The following is a 6,000-nucleotide window of genomic DNA, read 5'->3' as shown; positions in this document are numbered from 1 at the left end:
TGACAAACAACATTGGACCCAGTACAGATCCCTGAGGCACACTGCTACTCACCTTCCTCCAATCTGACAAACAGTTATCCACCACTACTCTCTGGCATCTTCCATCTAGCCACTGCTGAATCCATTTTACTACTTCGATATTAATGCCTAACGATTGAACCTTCCTAACTAACCTTCCATGTGGAACCTTGTCAAAGGCCTTACTGAAGTCCATATAGACAACATCCACCACTTTACCCTCATCAACTTTCTTAGTAATCTCATCAAAAAATTCAATAAGATTTGTCAAACATGACCTTCCACGCACAAATCCATGTTGACTGTTCCTAATCAGACCCTGTCTATCCAGATAATTATATATACCATCTCTAAGAATACTTTCCATCAATTTATCCACATGTGTGCATCTACCCATCACCCACACAACTCCTCCCATGGCTCCCAATTACACTCCCCAGCTCCCTCCCTTGGTTGCAGCTTCTTTCAGTCCTGTGCAGTAGCCCTTCCATACTAGAGAGTGATGCAGCCTGTCAGAATGCTCTCCATGGTACAACTATAGAAGTTTTTGCGTTTATTTGTTGACTTGTCAAATCTCTTCAAACTCCTAATAAAGTATAGCCACTCTCTTACCTTCTTTATGACTATATCGATATGTTGGGACCAGGTTAGATCGTCAGAGACCTTGACACCCAGGTTCTCCACTTCTGATCCCTCTATAAGGATTGGTATGTGTTCCTTCGTCTTACCCTTCCTGAAGTCCACAATCAGCTCTTTTGTCTTACTGATGTTGAGTGCCAGGTTGTTGCTGCAGCACCATTCCACTAGTTGGCATATCTCATTCCTGTACACCCTCTAATCACCACCTGAGATTCTACCAACAATGTTTGTATCATCAACAAATGTATAGATGGTACTTGAGCTATGTGTAGCCACACAGTCATGTGTATGTAGAGAGTAGAGCAGGGTCTAAGCACACACCCCTGATTGTCAGCGAGGAGGATATATTATCACCAATCCACACAGATTGTGGTCTTCCAGTTAGGAAGTCAAGGATCCAATTAACACTGCAATTAGTATAATCCTTGTTCTAGCACCTGCATTGGGCAAGTCCACTGTGTTGCTGTAACATATCCCTTCCAAAACATTGCCAAAAGCAATCCTAATGATAATCCATAATGAGATTTCTGGTGATATTTTAAGGCCTTTCACATTTCATATCATCTAGGACAGAGTGAACTTGACTATAGAGAGCAGTTATCTCCAAAGCTAACTGTATAAGTCTTCTCTAGGTTCCCATGCTGTTTTCTGTTTCCTGCTGGATCCGCTGATTCCTGTTGAACTTCAGATCCTGTCCTGGTTAAATAAAATCCAATTCAATACCAGAGCTAAACTTCCTTCATGTCAACTTCATTATTCTCACTCTATGAGCTTGAGTCATGATCAATAGATGGAAATGGAAATAGTCCTGTTTCCATTTGTGGTCTTTGCTTCTCCTAATCTGTTACTAAAAGTCAGCAAAGGAACTAAACACGCTTGTTATATAAGTCAATGCTGCTTTGTCTCCAAACAACGCACTTATTGTTGTATTTTCTGTTTAACTAATTTGTGTGTTCTTGTCTTCAGTTCTCACCTTTCTCCTCAATACCTAGATGATAGCTCAAAAAGAGGTTTTCATTGGGTTATCTGCTCAGAATTCCTATAATCTGAATTACAGGGATAGGTTGAATAGGTTAGAACTTTATTTGCTGGAGTCAGAAGGATGAGAGAAGTTCTTAGGAAGACAAAAGTATAAGGGTATAGATAGGGTGAATGCATGGAAGCTTTTTCCCCTGAGGTTGGGTGAGACAAGAAGTAGAGATCATAGGTTTAGGGTGAAAGGTGAGGTATTTAAAGGGAATCTAAGGGGGACTTCTTCACTCAGAGGGTGGTGTGAGTGTGGAATAAACTGCCAGTGGGTAGATACAGGCTCAATTGTGACATTTAAGAGATTTGGATAGGCACATAGATGAGGAGGGTATGGAGGATTATAGTCTGGGTGTAGGTAGATGGAACTAGACAAAAGTCCAAGCTGGCACAGACTAGATGGGCCAAAGGGCCTGTTACTGTGCTGTAGTTCTTTATGACTTTAATCCTTTTTTCTCAGCTGGACTTCAGACATGAACACTCCGTCATCTGCATTATTGATTGAAGTTCAGGAGCAGCCACCACCAGCATCCCTATGGTACATGTTGATAAATGCTGTGTGTTATTTGGTACAAATTTTGATATGTAGTGTACCAGTTGGAAAATACTTAAATAACAAATTAAATTGAGCCATGAAATATCCTTGGTGAGTAGGATTGGGGAGAATCCCAAGACATTTTATTTGTATATTAGGAGCAAGGGAGTAGTTAAGAAAAGGGTAAATGAAAAAAAGTTATGAAAAAATGAGAGAATATATGCGCGGATCCAGAAGTAATGGGGTATATTTGACAGAGTATTTTTCACCTATATTCACAAAGGAAAAGAAAAATGAATCATAGTAAGGTGTTGATATTTTATGGCATGTTAATATGAAGGAGGAGGATATGTTCCATGTGTGATCACTCGATTCAAATATGATAAGGTGATACGTATTGGTGGATCCTCAGGTGGATGCAGAGGCAACCTTTAATGAAGAATGACTGCGCATGACTTTGTTTAAAGTGGGGAGGATGATAGATTGGGGTCAGGATCCAATGTCATAGAATTCAAGACAACTAGAGACTTTCTCCACCTTCACTGCCATTGTTATGTGTCATCATTTCCCACCAGCTCTCCTGTTGAGATCTTGCTTGGATCACTCTTTGTCTGGAAACACCCCCTGGACCCAACCATTATGGGTGACTCTGCTAGGAGCTAAGTGACAGAGAGCTAAACTCCAGACGACATTGCTCTCGGGATCTCGGGAACTCACGAACCTTGGGTAAGATTCCGTGTATACAGAAACATGAAGGTGGATAAGCCTCAACGGCACAAGGAAATGATGAAGATGATTGAAGACGATGGGGCAGTGGATGGCGTCTACATGGACATTAGTAAAGCATTTAACAGGATACTCACGGTTGGCTACTAGAGAGGATTAAGTCATATGTGAGTCTGCGATGATTAACTTATTAGATTGCTTATTGAAGACAGAGATTGTGGTGGGTAGGTGTGCTTCTGACTTGAGATCTGTGACCAATGGTTTGCCAGAAAGATCTGTACAGTATAGAAGAGATTTGGATTCAAATGTAGATGGTCTACATAGTATACTTGCAGATGACACAAAAATTGATGGACATGTGTATAGTGAGGAAGGTTGTCAAAGAATGCACAAGAATATGGGTCAGTTGGTAATAATGGAAGAAAATGGCAGATTGAGTTTAAGTGAGATACGTTTCACAGGGAGTTCAAATGCAAGATGAAAGTATACAGAAAATGGCTGGATCCTTAGGTGTTTTGATGTACAGAGGGATCTTGTTTGCAAGTCCAAAACTCCCTGGAAGTGGCAACACAAGTAAATAGAGTGGTAAAACAAAGACATTCAATGTGCCTCCTCAAAATTACATCTGTGCTTTTATTTTCTAGTTTTCTTGAAGTGAGTGCTAACATCGCATTTGCCTTCCCCACCACAGACTCAACATGCAAATTAACCGTTAGGGAATCTTGCACAAGGATTCCCGAGTCCTTTGCACTTGAAAATTGTCAACCATTTCATTTCTTCTACCAAAGTGCATGACTATACACTTCCCAATACTGTATTCCATGTGCATTTCTTTGCCCATTCTCCCAATCTGTCCCAGTCCTTTAGTAACCTCACTACTTCTTCAAAACTACGTGCCCTTCCGATCTTCAGATCAACTTCAAACTTTCCAACAATGCCATTAATTCTATCAACATAATCAGTGACATATAACGTAAAAAGAAATCAGCCCTGACACAGACCCCTGTAGAATACCACTTGTCAACGGCAGCCAACCAGAAAAGGCTTCCTTTATTCCCACCTTTTGCCTCCTGCCAATCTGCCACTGCTTTATCCAGGCAAGAATCTTTCCTGTTCAGAAGGCTTTTGGAATGCAAACACTGAGTTCAAAAGTCAGGAAGTATTGTTACAAATTTGTAAAACTTTGCTTAGGCCACATTTGTAGTATTGAATACAGTTCTGGTTCCCTCACAATTGGAAGAATGTTGAGGCATTGGAGAGGGTGGAGAAGAGATTTATCAGTATGTTGCCTGGTTTAGAGGGTACGTGCTATCATGAAAAGTTGGTTCAACTTGGGTTATTTTCTCTGGAGTAGTGATGTCTGAGGGGAGATTGAATGGAGTTTTATAAGAGTATGAGAGGCATAGATAGAGTAGAGAGGGAGTATCTGTTCCCCAGGTTAGAAATGTCTAATACCAGTGGGCGTGCATTGAAGATGAAAGTGGGTAGGTTCAAAGGGGATGCCTGGAATGTGCTGCCTGATATGGTGGTAGAGGCAAATACATGAGACATTCAGATAGGTACATGTACGTGTGGAAGATGGAGGGATATGAACATTGTCTAAGTAGGTGAGATTAGTGTATTGTACTGTTGTATGTACTATGTTCCATGAAACTTTTTATTCATTTTAATGCACTTCAATCACATATCTCATCAATCTATTTCCTTTACAATAGCATTGGAGAGAGATAGGAACAGACAAGTTAGAAAAGCGTGTCCTCATAATCTAATCTAATCTAATTGGAGTAAGGGGAATTATGAGGCTATCAGGCAGGAAATTGGAAGCTTAAATTGGAAACAGATGTTCTCGGGGAAAAGTACGGAAGTACTGTGGCAAATGTTCAGGGGATATTTGTGTGGAGTTCTGCATAAGTACGTTCCAATGAGACGGGGAAGTTATGGTAGGGTACAGGAACCGTGGTGTACAAAGACTGTAATAAATCTAGTCAAGAAGAAAAGAAAAGCTTAGAAAAGGTTCAGAGAACTAGGTAATGTTAGAGATTTAGAAGATTATAAGGCTAACAGGAAGGAGTGTAAGAAGGAAATTAGGAGAACCAGAAGGAGCCATGGGAAGGCCTTGGTGGGCAGGATTAAGGAAAACCCCGAGGCATTCTACAAGTATGTGAAGTGCAAGAGGATAAGATGTGAATGAATAGGACCTATCAGGTGTGACAGTGGGAAAGTGTGTATGGAACCAGAGGAAATAGTAGAGGTACTTAATGAATACTTTAAATTAGCATTCACTGTGGAAAAGGATCTTGGTGATTGTAGTGATGACTTGCAGCAGACTGAAAAGCTTGAGCATGCAAATATTAAGAAAGAGGATGTGTTGGAGCTTTTGGAAAGCATCAAGTTGGATAAGTTGCCTGGACTGGATGAGATGTACTCCAGGCTACTGTGGGAGGCGAGGGAGGAGATTGCTGAGTCTCTGGCGATCATCTTTGCATCATCAATGGGGACGGGAGAGGTTCCGGAGGATTGGAGGGTTGCATATGTTTTTCCTTTATTCAAGAAAGGGAGTAGAGATAGCCCAGGAAATGATAGACCAGTGAATCTTACCTCAGTGGTTGGTAAGTTGATGGAGAAATTCCTGAGAGGCAGGATTATGAAGATTTGGTAAGGTATAATATGATTAGGAATAGTCAGCATGGCTTTGTCAAGGGCAGGTCGTGCCTTACGAGCCTCATTGAACTTTTTGAGGATGTGACTAAACACATTGATGAAGGAAGAGCAGTAGATGTAGTGTATATGGATTTCAGCAAGGCATTTGATAAGGTACCCTATGCAAGGCTTATTGAGAAAGTAAGGAGACATGGGATCCAAGGGGACATTGCTTAATGGATCCAGAAATGGCTTGCCCACAGAAGGCAAAGAGTGGTTGTAGATGGGTCATATTCTGAATAGAGGTTGGTGACCAGTGGAGTGCCTCAGGGATCTGTTCTGGTACCCTTACTCTTTGTGATTTTTATAAATGACCTGGATGAGGAAGTGGAGGGATGAGTTAGTAAGTTGCTGAT

This window comes from Mobula birostris, chromosome 32, assembly GCF_030028105.1.
Source record: "Mobula birostris isolate sMobBir1 chromosome 32, sMobBir1.hap1, whole genome shotgun sequence".
Classification (NCBI taxonomy): Eukaryota; Metazoa; Chordata; class Chondrichthyes; order Myliobatiformes; family Myliobatidae; genus Mobula; species Mobula birostris.
Note: the sequence above shows the minus strand (reverse complement) of the source record.